This window comes from Protopterus annectens, chromosome 12.part0, assembly GCF_019279795.1.
Source record: "Protopterus annectens isolate FY-2018-M chromosome 12.part0, PAN1.0, whole genome shotgun sequence".
NCBI classification, from domain to species: domain Eukaryota; kingdom Metazoa; phylum Chordata; order Ceratodontiformes; family Protopteridae; genus Protopterus; species Protopterus annectens.
Window position 1 is genome coordinate 1,172,795,970 of NC_056746.1, and position 18,267 is coordinate 1,172,814,236.

Consider the following 18,267-nt stretch of genomic DNA (forward strand, 5'->3'; position numbering starts at 1 on the left):
ATGATAAAAATACTGGGTGAGATAGGGGAGAAATGGCTCCTGAGGGTACTCATAGCAGTGTGGAGAGAAATGCGTATTCCAGATGACTGTAGAATAAGCATACTCATGCCAGTGTACAAGAACAAAGGGGACATCCACAACTGTGGGCAGTACAGAGGCATCAAACTCCTATCACATTCCATGAAAGTTCTGGAGAGGATAATTGATAAATGGATATGCAGAGCAGTAGAATGTAATATGGGAGATGAGCAGTTCAGATTCAGATCAGGATGCAGCACAACTTGACCCAATGTTTGCAGTGAGACAGATACTTGAGAAGAGGCTAGAGATGAGGAGAGAGTCCAACTGGGCATTCCTAGACTTGGAGAAAGCATATGACAAGGTCCCAAGAAAGATGATCTGGGCAGTACTGCAGTGGTTTGAAGTCCCAGAAACATTGGTAGAATTAGTGCAGGCATTGTACAAGGACTTAATGACTCGAGTACGAACAGTGTTCAGCCTCACAGAGGGGTTCCCAGTGGGAGAGGGTATACACCAGGGTTCAGCTCTGAACCCACTGCTGTTCATACTGGTGATGGACTACATTAGCAAACAGTTCAGGGGGGAGCAGATCAACAAAGTTACTGTATGCAGACGATGTGGCATTACAGGCAGACTCTGAGCTAGAACTTCAGCACAGGATAGGGGAATGGAATGCAAAACTGAAGGCACATGGGATGAAACTAACACAGATAAGACAGTGATAATGGCAGCAGATTGGGCAAATCAGAAGAAGCTGAGAATAGAGATAGATGGGAAGATAGTGGAACAGGTAAACAGCTTCAAGTATCTGGGAGGGGTGGTTGAGGAGAAGGGAAGTCTGAATGAAGAGGTCAATGCTTGAATCAGGGGGGCTGCAGCCAACTTGCATACATTGTCTGGTGTAGTCTATGACAGAAGAATGCCAAGGAAGCTGAAAAGTAAGGTGTACAAGGCAGTGGTATGGCCATTACTACTTGTATGGCACAGAAACCTGGGCAGTAAAGGCACAACAGTTGAAGAAGCTGAAGGTGATGGAAATGAAGTGCCTGAGAAGGGTGGTAGGATGCACACTGTGGGACAGATGAAGAAATGAGGACATAAGAGCAGAAGCCAAGGTAGCTCCAATTGCAATAAAGCTCAAAGAGAACAGATTATGGTGGTGTGGACACATGGGCAGAAAAGCAGAAGACAATCTGGTGAGGAAGATTTGGAACAGACAGGATGAAGGTAAGAATAAGCGAGGATATCCAGCAAAGAGGCGGATGGGTTGTGTGAAAGAAGATCTGCAACAGTCAGGCATGAATGTTGAAGAAGGCGGGAGTGTGACACTGAAGCGAGAGAGTTGGTGAAAGTTAACACAATACCCCAACCCCATGAAGAAAAAATGTGAAAAAGGGGGCTGATGATGATGATAATGTTTCTCATTCATAGGGCTAAGTTGCAGTTGAATATGGACAGGGATGAGTTTTGCAACCAAAATTTCCATAAGGAAAGAAATCCAACATACATACATACAAATGAAGAAAGGCATGAAAAATGAGGACTAGTTGCAGGCAGCATGCGACTCTGCAAATAGTTGTGGCCAGTTTAAATTCCATATCACTTTGTTGTTTTTTACCATCCAAATGAAGTAGCAAATCTTCCAATATACTCCAAATGTTAGAGTAAATGCATGCTTCCCTTGATCATTCACTATTACCTGTGTGTTTTTCCTCCCTCCCAGTACCATTTTAAAGGCCTCTTTCTCCAGATCGGTGTTGTAAACTAAGCTACTCTCCTTTCTTGCTCCTAGTCTCACTAGTCTTGTCTTTCCTTTCTACTGCTACCTGTAAACCCAGGAGTCCTCTCTCCAGGCCTTCTACCTTTTCTCTTTCTCACCCTCCAGCCTGCAACTTTCACTCTGTTTTTATTTTTCTCTGTCTGCCTCTATCAGTCCTTTTTGCCTTCTATTTCACTCTTTCTGCTTGCTCCTAATATTCACTACCCCTTCATTAATTCCTCTCTCTTCTAGAGATTTAACTTTTTTACCACCTTAAGCTCATTATCTTTTTTCATTACATCTCTCTTTTAGTTTACAGCAGTCAACTACATAGAAAAGTAACCTCAATCCCCCCCTCACCCTGAATATACCTGGCTTACATTCTATCTACTGACCCTCAAAATGATACAATGATTGCTGTCTAGCCAAGTAGGAAACCAACAAAAATAGAAAAACACCATCACAAGCTTTATGTATGTGTCCCAATTGCTTTTCTCATCTGGTGTTAAAAGCTTTTTTTTCCTGCAAATTAATCTAGGCTGTGTTATGCACATGTATTTCTCGGATCACTAACCCCCCATCACCACCACCTTTCTTCCACTCCCACTGAGTATGCATCTCTCTCCCTAGTCTCTGTATCACTTTGGCACCTAACTCACTTCAGGAAAGTGTGCTATAGGCTTAGACTTTGCTGCCTCTGTCCTCTCTTTTCTAAACCAAGGGTTCAATTCATACATTATCAACATCTGGCTTTACTCACCTAGTCTCTCCACTATAGGCCCAAGTAAGAAACGTAAAACCAAACAAAATAAAATTAATTAAAACAAAAATAAATTAAAAAGTAAACAGCAGTTATATTCTTCCACAGACATTGAGTTTTTACACAAAGTTTGGCAAATGACTAACAGTTGCATGTAGTATTGCTACTGACAGTTTTTTTCTTCTGCATCTGGCCAAACTACTGACCCAGTTGCTGCCCACTCCGTTCCCCTCTCACTCCTCTCAGCCTCCACTCTGCTCCTCTACCCTACCCCTATTCCCAACCACCCCATTTCAATTACATTTATCCATCCCCAACCACATCCACTCTCCACAAACCAACAGAAATCCACTATCCATCAAATAGGATACACACAGTCGCCACTATAACTACATCAACCATTCACCTCCCACTAATCAGATACCTGATTATAACACCCAAGCCATCTACTTAGCAACCTTCACTTACATTATCTAATTGCACCCTACAGACTAGCAAACTATATACCATCTCCCCACCTAACCACTAACTACCTTATCAGCACCCCCTATCCAAATGCAATAGCCATGTTTCAATCAGCATTTAAAGATTTACCAAAATACAGCTAAACCATATACAATAAAAAGACATTTCCACTGAAAATGAACCATCCTAATAAAAACCTAAATTTAGCATTTTTACTCCTCATCTCTACTGCCCTGTTATCTCCCTTGTCCTTGCTAACAGCTCTTAAGTATCCACCAGCGTCAGTCGATAACCATCCATATCAAACCTCCTCTGTATCTCCCCCTGATAGCCCAGTTAACCACAACATAGCCCCAGAACTCATCCATTCCAACCCTCTACACTACCAACTATATAGACTCCTACCTCCTATAAATAAATCACATACCTATTATAAGCACACTAAAATACAATACAAGTCTACAAAACTCCTACTACACCTTATAAAGGAGCTAAACTGCTCTGAAGACATACACCCCAATCCTGGTCCCCCTCTTTCACCAGATACAATATCCAACCCAACCCCTGGGAACATCAGGCTACCACACAAAAAAGATAAATCGTCCTTACTGTTTCTCAATATGAATGTCAGAAGTATTGTGAATAAAGTACATGATCTGCATGCTTTACTCTCCCTCTATACTCCTGTCATTGCCTTATTAACTGAAACATGGTTAAAACCCAACATCTGCAATAATGAAATTGTAGCCCCATGATACAATATAGCATGCAAGGATAGGTCAAACAAAAAAAAGGGGGAGTGTTGCAATTTTTGTTTAAAGAACACCTAGCACTAGACTATCTTGAAAATAACAGCCACAACTTCAGAAATGCAAAACTTATCTTTACTAAATTAAAAATCAACCCAAAAAAGTTCATTAACATCATAGGCAGGTATATCCCACCAGGAAATAATATCCACACACTACAAAACATACTTCACTGGGCCTCTAATACATATCCACAAGAAACAGTCTTGCTGGGTGATTTCAATATTTACTGTCAAAATTGTTCCGCTCAGAACCCATCATCTCACATTAACCTTCATGGATTTTACACAACTTATAATATCCCCAGAACTGACAAAAACTACCAAACGCCAGTCTATCCTTGACTGAATTTTGGTTAACAATCCCTCACTAACATCTCATGCAGGTTGTCTTCCAGATGGCCTAAGAGACCGCTTGCCAACCTTTCTCATGTCCGCCCGCACCTTCCAAACTAACCACACCTCTTACTGTACAATCAAAAACAAAAAAAATCTTCAACCCACAAAAGTTCATCTCAGCCCTAATAAGCTGTAAATGGGAATCTCTCAAACAGCTACCCCTCATTTAATAACATTTTTTTAGAGATTCTAGATTGCTATGTTCTCTCCAGATCCATTAGAGGTAGAGCCAGTTATGCACCCTGGCTGAGCAAGGAATGCCATTCCCTTTTCAAAACTAGGGATAAAGCCTAGGAGCAATACCACAAACACAAAACCCAATCCACAAAACTAACATTTCTAGAACTAGGTAGCAAAGTTAAAAAAAACTCATCAAACAGGACAAAATCAATTATTACCACAATATTCAAGAAAAATACCATAATAACCCACAAAAATTCTGGGCTGCAGTTAATAGCATACTATCTCCAGGCAAAACCTCCACACCAACTCCAACATCATCACTAACCCTGAAAACATAGCAGCACAATTTAATACTTATTTTACAGAAACAATACTAACCCTAGCCAATACAAACAACTCCAATAGCCATGCCCCAATAACTCCCCATCTCAGTAAACCCTCTCAAAACAACCTCAGTCTATTTACACTACAACAACAGTAAATATTGTAAAAAATTACTGGTCAGACTAAAACCAACTACTTTAGCCACAGACAAACTACCTGCCAAATTTCTGAAAGTAGCTGCTGATGGAATAGTTTATCCAGTAACAATACTCATAAACCAATCTATGTCAGAGTGCATAGTACCTGCTATATGGAAAAATCCTATATAATACCCCTTCACAAAGGAGGCAACTCAAACAATTTTAGCAACTACAGCCCAATTGCCATTCTATCACCCCTATCCAAAATCCTAGAGATGGTGGTCCATACTCAACTCATAAACTACCTTCACACCCACAATCTATTATCAATCACACAACATGGATTTCATCCCCATCATAGTACAACTACAGCTTCATGTCCTTTACTAATACAGTCAACCAACTTAGAAATTCAGAGCAATTCGTATCCACCATATTTCTAGACCTGTCCAAAGCATTTGATATGGTAAACCACAACAAACTGATCAAAGTCCTGTCCTCCCTAAACCTTAGTGCTTCCACTGTTACCTGGTTCCAAAACTACCTATCAGACTGACAACAGGCTGTACTGTGGCAACATCACCTTAGTCCACTCTTCTCCCAGTCTCCCTAGGTGCCCCACAAAGCTCGATCTTAGAACCACTATTTTTCTTCCCCTTTACCAACCAACTCCACACCTCCACTCACCAAGCATCTGTGATACAATACGCAGATGACTCTACCCTCATACGCTCTGCCCCCACCATGCAGGACCTCCACACCATAACTCAGAACTAATTTCTATCAATAGAATCCTGGATTACCAATTCTCAACTCATTCTAAACCCAAATAAAACCAAACTCCTCCTCTTCTACCCTTCAAGAACACCTACAACACTCCCAGTTTTCACCCTAGGGTCCAAAAACAAAACTATTATTACCCCCATGACACATACCAAATTGCTAGGGGTCAAAATTGATAACAATCAAAAATTTGATATCCACATAGCCCAAACTATCAAAAAAGTTCATAAAAAGTATGCCTCCTTTACAGAAACAAGAAAGTTTTAACCCAGTCTACAAAACCTGCTATTGCCCGGACACACCTTCTGTCACCCCTACTCTATGCCTTCCCTATACTAACCAACCTACGCAAATCAGGCCTTACTAAACTAGACTCATGTTACAATAAAATAGCCAAATTTGCTACAAACTCCCCTTATAAAACACACCATTGCACAGTCCTTAGACAACTAAACTGGCTAGAACTTCCTCAGCTCCTCCAGTACAAGCAAATAACCTTCACCCATAAAATACTTCATGAACCAGTTAAAACCCCAGCCCTTCAAGGTCTCATACAAATATACACCACCACTAGAACACTCTGTTCTAGTGACAAACTCCTAGTTAAATCCACCAAAGCTAACAACTCAGCCAGAGAATCCTTATTCTCTAACAGCATTCCTAAAATATGGAATAAACTACCCACTTCCATCTGCACCATAATACAATTTAAAAAACTTCTGTTTAGCCACTTAGAAAAATCCTGACTTTGCTCTTGCTACCCACCTGACTACATCTATATTCTCCACTTTTTCTACACACCCTCTGACTTTCTTTAGATTTACACTTTACAGTACTATCCTGTTATGCCTTCTTCCTTCCCTATATATATATATATATATATATATATATATATATATATAGATATATATAGATATATATATATATATATATATAGATATATATATACTTACTCTTTTACCTCAAATCATTTCAAGTCTTCCTCAAAAATATCATACTGTGCTTTCTAATATATATATATATATATATGGTAGTCTAGTTTGTATAATGCCATATACTCTTTGATGTACAAATTTGTTAAAATTGCTAAGGTGGCATCTCATTCGGTTATTTATATTTGCAATGTGTACTTTCATTGTTGAACTGTACTATTTAATTTTCTTGAGGTATAATGTTTGTTTGTTTGTTTAAGGATGTAGCTAGCAAGTTAGGCTTGTGCCAGGCAAGCAAGTATGATAGTCCCAAATGAAAAAATGCCAGCACCTTGGAGAGTCAAACAATTAGGTTTATTTTAACTTCAAAAAGCTGATAACTAAGGTGGCATCTCATTCGGTTATTTATATTTGCAATGTGTACTTTCATTGTTGAACTGTACTATTTAATTTTCTTGAGGTATAATGTTTGTTTGTTTGTTTTTCATATTTTTGGAATTTTTCTCCCCGGGCCTCCACTGAAAATGGACCTGTGTCCAGTCGGACTTTCCTGGTAAACAAATGTTAAATAAAATACTGTTAAGTTATAGAGTACAGTCTCAGTTCAGCTATAATCCTTTCTCATTTCAAAGTGTTCGATAAACATATATCTAGTCTCTATGTCTATATCAGTCTATACTATAATCTATATGACAACATATATATAGATATAGATTGTTAGATAGACAGATAGCAACATCTATATGACAACATATATATAGATATAGATTGTTAGATAGACAGATAGCAACAGATATAATTATCTAAACAGCTTTATCTGGAGTATATAGACAGGGAAACTGAACATCAACAAGAGTGGTGTGACACAACCTGGACAGGGTAGTTACGGTGCACTACAGATGGTTGCGATACAGACACTGAACATGCGCAGTAGCAACCAATGGTACACATCTCAGGTATCTGTACCCATTAAGGAAATTTTGGATGACCCATCATCACCGCTGTAGCTGCAGACATGCCCTGCATTTCTGCTGCTGACATGACTACCTAGGAGAGGGCACATACTGTACTGCTTAACTCTATGGAATAACCACAGCAGCTGCACTAAAGGCACAGAACTGCTCACCTACTATTACCATCCACTGGGGAGATTCTCCGTAACTGGCACACACTGAGTTGTTACTATCCAGTGCAAAGGCTAACAACACAACAATTACGGAACAGTAGAACTAATATGGTCCATATATGACATTGGGTTAGGTATGTTGGTAGAAAAGTAGGCTGCCAGACAGCACGAATTTAAGAAGACATATTTTGTTCTGCAGAGACTTCCCTAGTGCCCTATATGTTCTGCTAACATATGCCGAATCTCTGGAATGCTACTACCACCTGGAAGGCATTGATGCCACCATTTATGAGTATTTATACCTTAAAATAGTAATGAGAATTATTATGATTCATTGCATCAAAATCACATTATCCTTTTAATGAGTAGTATCACAGGGGAGAATTAGTGTGTAGCACAACTGTCATCAAACTGTCAATGTTCAGTAGCCTTACAGAAGTATGTAATGTAGTCCAGACACTACATCTTTACTTTGCAGGAGCTTCTTATGGCAAATCACTAAATATGTTATATAACAAATTATCCCTTATGACACATCACTAGTTATGTCATATACCTTGTCATCTGCTATGGTATTGTATTGGCAATCCATATCACTCTTATCACAATGCTACCCTTGGATTCCCCAGTACATTTCATTTTGGGGGCTTTGGTTTATGTGGAAGAAATTGCTATCAGGCAGGTGTGTGTGTGTGTGTGTGTGTGTGTGTGTGTGTGTGTGTGTGTGTGTGTGTGTGTGTGTGTGTGTGTGTGTGTGTGTGTGTGTGTGTGTATGTGTGTGTGTGTTTGCATGTCCCTGCCTGGATGGTTACAGTAGGGGCTTACTTAGAAGACAGGCAGGTTACAGGTGTGTGTGTGTGTGTGTGTGTGTGTGTGTGTGTGTGTGTGTGTGTGTGTGTGTGCGCGCGTGTGTGTGTGTGTTCCTGCCTGCTTTTATGGCCACAGTAGGGAGTTAGTTAGGAGACAGGTAGGGTAGGAGTGTGTGTGTTTATTTGGTTTATGCATCATTTACATTATTTTTCTGTTTTTGTGTGAAAGGAGTTGAGTTGCAGTGACTGTGTTGAGCAAAGGTGGATGATGCACAAAGAATGGTGATAAGAATATCTACACAATGCACTAGATACATGTTTTGATCACACCCCTTACCATTTATTAGTTGCCGTTGCTAAGACATATACATGCATGTTGTGTATATTTGAATCTATAATATTCGATTGACTTGTGATTTAGTCAACACAATACCATGTTTGACCGTTTGATTGAGTGGATGTTTGAATGTGCCCATGTGACATTGAAAACTGGAAGTGCTGCATGCCAGTCTTAACACTGCTCTTACTCCTAACCCTAATCAGATGAAGCCCTGACTACAGCCCAGTTGACCTGGATTCAATTACAGGTTCATACTAAGCTAAATGCCCTTGTGAGCCATTTTAAGCCTAGCCAATTATCCCCTGTGAGACTCAAACCCTGCACCTTGCGTTTGCAAGGCAAACACCTTAACCATTAGGCCACACTCCCATACTACTAGCATCTCATTCTACTATTATCAGCTTGGGGGACTGTATATATAGGGTCTATATTAGATCACAGAATGCTTAGGTAAGCGAATGGTGATTAATCGACCCCATATAAGCAAAAGCTTACAAATCCGAACTGTCCAAACAGCGATTTTTTTCCAATGGAAAAAAATCGCTGTTCCAACCAAAAAAAAAAAGAAAGCACATTAAAACATGAGATTAAGTGGGGATCTTCATCCCCCACACACCCCAACATGGGGGGGTGCCCCCCACACACCCCCTACTTAAATATACCAACTCCGAGACCTCACTACAGTGCCGAAAACAGCAAAGTACCGAAGCGGCCAAGCAAATTCTTTCCCAGGAAAAGAATTCACTTAATGTCACTTCGATATTTTGCAGTTTCAGTTTTGTCAGTTCAACCAAGTTGCATTCGAAAATATGCATCTTCCTTCTGCTGATAGGTACCCTATATATATATATATATATATATATATATATATATATATATATATATATATATATAGGCACACACACACACACACACACATATATACACACATTCATCGTATCAATATTACATCGTTGTGCTTATTGTCATCTCAATAACATCAAAATGTGAATACTGATGCCTGTCTGCCGATGTGTCAAGGTTGCTCCTTGGAACATGTTATAATGTCAAAGTGTTTTTTGTAGGGGGTGTTTGTGTAAATGCACACACACACACACACACACACACACACACACACACACACACACACACACACACACACACGCACACACAAAGACAAGCACTAATGTATAATGTGTGATTGTGTGTGTACATATGTATATGTGCAGGATTAGTATTGCAAGTTCTACCACATAAGACACCGAATGCCATAACATCGAACCCAAAATATCTAACCACGCAAGTACTACAAACAAAAATAACAAATCCAATCAACTAAACTATCCAATCTGTAATAAAACCCACTGCAAATTAAGTATGACAAACCATTTACAGACCCATGATCTAAAACCCCTACATGTCTCTCGAACCATTGTACTGGTATTGCACTACAATATTTTTGAATTTGATAATATTGTCCTTATATGTTGGGAGATGACATAAAGGTTAAGGTGTTTGCTTATAGACAGAAATTGCATGGTTTGATTCTCAAATGAAATAATTGGCCTTGCCTAAAATGACCAACAAAGGCATTTAGACTAGTACTAAGCTATATTTTTGTCTTTAGATATTATTTCCAGATTATTTCCAGATTGAAATGCTTTAGATATTTTGATTTTTGTTAATATGACATGCACCCTATACACATATTTACTTTTATCATGATGCTAGATAAAAGATATAATAAAAACATGTTATCTGGTACACCCTGTAGATATTTGGTTATAAGGAAAAACACGGGCTCCAGAGATGTGGGGTAGTAAGCCCCACCCAGTGAATGCCCTTTTACCCATTTCCTTCAACAACAAAGACACGGTAAACAGCAGCACATCATCAAGTGTATTTATTTTATTTTAATAGATTTGTTTATTCAAAGTTACAGGAAAGTAAAATTCAGTTAACATTAGTTGCTAGGGAAATTGTGGACAGCAGCTCCCCCCTATTGGCCCGTTATTGTACCACAATAGAATTGCTTTTGGCCTTTGTCATCATCATATAAACCAGTTAGGTTCAGGGTATTGGCACACAAAACCGATCTGTTATGAGGCTGAAAGAGTTGCATTCCTATTTTCCACTCGATGCAAGGTGCATCATTTTCTCTAGAGCTACGTTCGCTAGAATGCATGATGGACCAAGACTGCAGAGTATGTTTTAGGTGTGATTAACAGACTAGAAGTTTCTTTTGTAGGCCGCACTTGTCATGCTTTTTTTCTATTAGCAATATAAACATTATGTAATTTGAACATAAGTAAATATATACATGTTCGCATGCAGTTTACAGTCATATTTCATTATAGGATTACAGGGATGGTAGTCCTTTTACTTGGATTTAACTAGTCAAATGTAATAAGCACATCTTAAAATAGAGCAAACAAAAACTTTTGCTAGTAATTATGTGAGTACTTAATAAAAGATATTGTGATGTATTTGAGATTATATATATATATGTATATGCTTTCAATGCAATAATCAAAATCTTATCTATACTACTGACACATCATCTCCTGTTTTTTTACATGCTTGGTCTGTCTTCATACCTACTAAAACTTATGCAAATCTACCATCGTTAAAATTGACAAAACCGAAGTACAGTTTCACATGTTGCACACAGTGCACACACAAAACATATATACATATACCAGCATTCAACCTATTTTCCTTAGCATGTTTACTAAACGCAAGTTTACACTTAGTTAAATGAAAAATAAAATAAATAAAAATGAAACAAGGACCTCTTTTCCCCTTCTCTTCAATGTTAAAAAAGTAACTTTGCACAATGAAGACACAAAATAGATGCACATCCCGCAAATACACACCCTGGAAATGAAATTCATTGCAATTTGAACAAAAACTGTTAAAATGAATAAATAAATAAAATTAAACATTGACCTCGACTAACCTATCAGGAAAGCAGCAATGATGGAAAAATATATCTGCTTCTAACTACCTAACTGGTTCTCAGACTGTCACAGTGAGGCTTCTTCAAAGAGAAGGAAAGTTCCTAAGCCTCCTTTAAATAACAATAGTAGTACAGGTACTGAGCAAAACACACATACACTCACACACACATGCGCGCGCACGCACATTATAGACACATTGTTGCATTATTCTTGCACTCAGATACATGCATTCTTTGTCTGTTATCTTTCTTTAGTTAGCCTGATTTGACATGCAAATAATACAGAGTATACAATTTTCAGAAGTAGGGCCTCTCTTGAAACTGGCCTTGGCCATCGCAGGCTGATTGGCTTCACAATTTAAGAGATACTAGTGTTTTGGGATTAACCTGGTCAACAAAATGTGAACTAAATAAATGGCCAGCTGTACTCCAAAGACCCCAAAAGTAATTAAGCCTGTCTGTGTATGTGTAGTCAATACATAACTTCAAAGAATGGAACAGAGCAGACCAACACAGACTGAAAACAATATTAAAATGCTGCCAGGCACAACAAATCATGAACCAGTTGTAATGATGAAACAAGAGCAGTGTGGGCCAGCAGGGTGGACACTAACATTTTATAACACACATAAGTAATTATTTCCACATGTGTGAGCTGGGATACAGGCTCACTAAACACAGATGAGGAAAAAAAAAACAGGTTGAAATGGCAGCAAAAGTGCCATAAGGAAAGCTGTGTGTGCCCACAGTAGCACTCATCACTGGTCATTAAGATGATTATCCGGCTAATGTGTTTCAGCAGCATGCCGATTCCTTTTATAGCAGAACATTCATAGATAATATTATCCACCAGAGCCCAAAGGTTCACAGACAATAACAGGTTTCCAAGTGGTTTCAAAAAAGATCATTACTTTAACTGGAAAAATAAAGCATTTAGAATCCCAAGTCACATCATATTATACAACTATAGAAGACATTACCATTTTGTATCATTTGAAGACTGTGTGTGTGTGTGTGTGTGTGTGTGTGTGTGTGTGTGTGTGTGTGTGTGTGTGTGTGTGTGTGTCTGTGGCCACATTCACAAAAGAAATTCAGGAGAATGTATGATAGGGGATAATGGGGTTTAAAAGCTGAGGCACAGTATCTGTATATCAGAAACAGTTGGTAGTTGTATCATAACAGAATACCACCAGTCCAGAACGATTTTCACCCGATTTGATTACCAAAGTTCAAGCTGCCATTTAATGAAGTGTGACCTGGATGTTGTTGAATATTAGTGCTTTAAAAGGATGTTAACATAAAGAAAAACAGTGAAGAGTCTGTCTGCATCCAAATTTGCAGTCCATTTAATGTAGTACAAGATGTTTGCTGGCTTATGTTGTTGTTTTGAAATAAATAATCAACATGCAGCATTTCTATGACTTTTTGCATTGCCTGTTCCATGACTATGACTTAATTGGGCCAGAAGTCATGTTCTGATATTCTTCATTTTGGAACATTTGCTTAGATAACTTATGCTCACCCTTAGAATCCACAACTTCAAACAGGGAGTATAAGCATGTATAAGCATGTGTGTGTGTGTGTGTGTGTGTGTGTGTGTGTGTGTGTGTGTGTGTGTGTGTGTGTGTGTGTGTGTGTGTGTGTGTGTGTGTGTGCATCATTTTTAGCAGAAGTATGTATATACATAAGATTGCAAACCTCTTGGAAGTGGATGTGTGACATAGAAGGTCATTTGTCCCATTTTATCAGAATTGTGCGCAGTAATGAAACACCTCCGTGGTATTTTCTTGAACTCAGCCCTTCATGCAGCACTTGGGAACCATGGTGTATTACTTACATTTTATCAATGATGTGCATGCAATTATTGCTGGGAGATGCCACATGCATACTTTTTGGTTTGTTTTCAAGCAAGAGGAAAAACAGCCAACACCCCACAGAGACGCTAATACAATAACAGAATAAAGGGCTCTGAAATATGCAAAACAGTCTTAAAATAGCAAAAAAATCATTATGCTGAATCAGACTCCATTTACATAATTATAAAGTGCAATGCTGAAAATGCTTCCGCACAGCCCACCTACCCATTATCAAATAAGGGCTATAAACAGCAAACAGCAGATAGTAAACAGCACGGGGCTATTTTATGACTCATTTTTTCCCCTGGATTATGATAAAATACTTTGCATAATGTAGCACTTCCAGCACAGCACTATACTTTGTGAACCACAAGCTCACAAACTTTTTTCAAAGTCCACCAGATAAGAGATGTGTCATAAAACCACTTATTATCTCTATAAATCTGTCGTGGAACAGCTACAATGCAGAAAATTTGAACTGGAATTGTACACTGGAGGGCGATGAAGCATGCCAGAAGACCTTGGTTTATTACATTTCACATAGTGTCATGTTTCCTTGTCACTGACTGTAAACAGATTTGACTAAAGAGGCAAATTAGATGTTAATTAGAAACAGCAAGATTAATGAACTGCTTTAGGTGGTAGCGGGGGGGGGGGGTGAATGGGACTGGTAGAATTCTAAACAAGCTCAATATAGGTTTTCCTTTAGGGATAGCAAATCAAATTCACTGGGTATAAGGGGTTGGAGTCATTGGTATGTATGCCATTTACTAAAGGCTGTTAAAAACATCTGATGCAAAATACTGCAGAACTTTATAACTGCAATGAAAGGAATGTGTTTTGCACAAAGGCAACTACTAAATGTTTGATAAATTACCATAGTAAAAGAAAAAAACATCCATAAACTGGAGCAAGTTCATCAACTCTGAACTATACAGTTTAGTTATAAGTAAGAAACTGTACTTTCATGTTAAGTGAAATACTGCTTTGTTCAAAATTCAACAAAATGTAGTGCTTTAAAACTTCAGGAGACTTCTCCATGTTCAGTGTATTTTATATTAAAATGAAAAGTACATCTCAATTATTTGTCTAATTTGCTGCTAATTAATGATTACCTAGACTTTGCAAGTGCTACCCTTGCTAAAGGAGCATACAGCAAGCAACATGCATGCTTTCCACTTAAAAAAAAAATTTAAAAATGGTTAAATAGATGGAGGAATTGTGCTCCAGACAGGCATAACCATATTTGTAACAAAGCTAATTTATTCTTGACATACGATCATTAATAGTTCTAATAAAAATACAATTTTGATTCAGAATGCAGTGGATGATGATAAAATAAGTGACCTGTTTAAAGGGTGAGATTCAATTCAAGCCCACCATCAGGAGGGGGAAAAGACAGTTGGTGCTAGTGTGAGTTAGTAGAGGATATTTAGCATGGTACACATGGCACCTTAAATTATGTCGGTAAGGTGCTTTGGTTTAGATATAGACTGACAAGGTGCTGCATTAGTACAGTGATTGGCCATGTGTACCTACTGCAGAGATCTGGTTAAAGTCTGGGTGTCGAGAGGTGGGAGCCAGCAGTAAGGGAGAGCTGGGCATTTGCTAGGGTCTTTAAATCAATGCTGGGAAGTGTGTCACATGGCAGGGTTTCACGTATCACCAGCAGGAGATGTGCTGAACTAGGTGACTGCTGTGATGACTGACAGGTGAGGAGGCCATACTACAAATGTCTGGCATACCAGGAGGGAATGCAGGTGTGAATGTCTGATCACTAACAGACTGAGAGGAGGAGAGTCCCGAACTGGGCAATGAGTGTGCTCAGGTTGGGATGGGAGCAGACATGGTATACCACTTATTGACCAGTCAGGGTTGACCAGCAGGGTAGTTAGATGTTACTGTAGGAGTTATTAAGCCAATGAAGACCCCCAGTTGCCAAGAGGAGTGGAGGAACTGAAATAATAAAACCCTGTCAGTAGTGGGTACACCCTGTGGGGTTTCTGAAGCTGTAGGCAGACTGCTGAAAGACCATATTTCTGAATGCCACTCAGACAAGTTATGAGGGTGGCTACAACATGTATATGGTGTAAGAGTCTTATCAGGAGGAACTGTGCATTAGTAGACTAGTGAGGGGACACCCACTCCTTTTTTAAGATCAGAATACAAGCTCTACACCATGTTTTCTAGCATAGTGTACCAGACACGTCATCATCAGTGGAGGTGTATGTGTGACAGCAGTAAGGGCTCTAAACTGGAATTATTCATGTTGTATCTGAATCCTGGAACTAGCCATAGGGGTTAATAAATCACAACCAAGGTCAAAAAGTTACAGTGTTTTAAGTATCTCTTTTAAGGCTTCTTAATTCCTTAGCTGAAACAAAACATTTCCAAAGAACCACTCAAAAACTGTAGGGTGTTTTATCGGAAAAAATAATTTTTTGAGAGCTACTACAATTCTATTTGAATTATTAACATATGCATTTATTCATTGGTTCATTCATTCATTCATTCATTCATCCATTCATCCAGTCACTCATGCATCCATTAATTCCCCAATTTCTTAAGTATTTAGAACTGATTTTTTTTTTTCAAACTGTTCCAGTGACACTTTAACAAATGTTTAATTTAATTCAGACTGTGTGGACTGACTTTCCCATTACAAAAAAATAGTGTCATAACAGTGAAGTGATTACTGTATGTATAACTAACCCATTTCGAAAAAAAACAATACAAATGTTCATAGAAAGATGAACTATAAATAATATAACATAATATTAAACAGTTACCTCTACTTAATTAGACTTTAATTAAAACAAATCATAAAATGCTGTTGATGTGTCTGAAAAATATGTTTTATAAGTCAAAGGTTTAACCAGAATATAAAAGGAAATCTAATATGAAGATTTTAGCAAAGAAAATAATGATTTCAGGACTGAAACACAGTTTACAGTCATTCAGTGTGCAGCTGGAAACTTATTACTTCTTTGCAAATCAATACGGTTCAATAGTTACTTCTAGCTCAGACTCAGTGTGCTGTACGTTAATAGCATCACTGACATTCGACACATTTCCATTACATTTTGTGCACTCTATCAGGGCTGGGAGATTTCTTGATGCAACAAATTTTCTTTCGTTCTTTAAAAAAGTGAGAATACAGATATATATAGAACATAGCAATGTATGAAATAACATGTACTTTCATGTAACCAAGTGCACAAAAGCTGCAATGAAAATGTGTCAATTAATACACTTATTTCTTGATTCCAAATTCATACAGTGTTAATCCCCTCATTATTTTAAATGAAATAATTACTGAGGAGATCTAACTAGATGAAATCTAGCTTCTGAGCAAAGAACAGTGCAAAGTCTTCACATCAAGCTTTTAAAATGAGTTTCTCCCTGTTCAGATGGGCAGAGCTGCTTTTCCCATACGCTATAAAATAGATGATATGTCAGCTCCTGGCTGTGGCAACTTCTTTGGCTAAAAAGCAAAATAACTGTATTATATGCTGCTGCCTGTTAGAGTTTTTGAATTTGCTTTCATTAGAAGCTTGCCCTCAACTGGTGTGGCTTTCTTCTAGTTTGTCTTAAGGGATATGTCCTTTATTTTCATGCTCTGAATGATACATTATAAAGCAGCAACAACAACAGATTCTGTTCCTTTGCAGGGCATGATATAGGCCCAGCAGGTGGTTGGTGGAGCCTAACAAGTTGCCTGAAATCTCTCTAACCACCAAACCTCATAATGTGGTGAAGTTTGCTACTAAGAGCAAAGCCAGCTAGCACTTTATTTTAAATTCATTTGATCCATATGGTACTGGTGCAGTCTCCAATGCCCCATGTCCATGCCAGGTCTAACAGCCGTCCTTCTACAGCCACCCCCTCGGACTATTCAGGTATTTGCTGGAGACAATCATTAATCCTAAGGGCATCCTGGGGGCTTGGCCATCTATGGTTCCACCCAGGGGGATTTTTTTTATGGCATACCCACTTTCCCTTTCCCAGCCCCGCACTCATTGACTGTGTCCTAGGGCAATTCCTCTGTATGGACCATGCCTTCTCTTAGAGACCATCATCGATGAGTGCCCTCACCACTCCATCACTCGCATGAGCTGCTAATTGAACTAGGTTTGGCTGTGCCATAGTTAGGGCTTTATTCCTTTATACCACCAGAGTAGCCTAGCCAGCTAACACTTTTATGCTAAACTGAATAACCTCAGGGGTGGGCATAAGTAGATGGACATGCCACAGATGATAGCAGATGTTCATTAATGGTGCCCAGTGTGAAAATACACTAATTAGATCAGGAAAAAAAGTGCAGAACATAATAAACTTCAAACAGTAAGCAAAAGCAGTATAAACAGAAAATAATAAAAGTTTGCTTTTCATGTCACTGACTCTCAATGTTTCCTGTTTTGTCAAAGACGTCATTAAAATATTAACTGCAAAACTATCATTTTCCTTTGAAAAAAATAATGACTACCATCTTTAAGTAAACCTTTTAAAACTCTGCATATGAACTCAAACAATTGCAATACAAATAATTGTAGTCCCAGGCTAGTATTCTATATAAAATCTTATAGAGGTATAATGGAGCTTTGCTAAAATGATACAGGGTGCA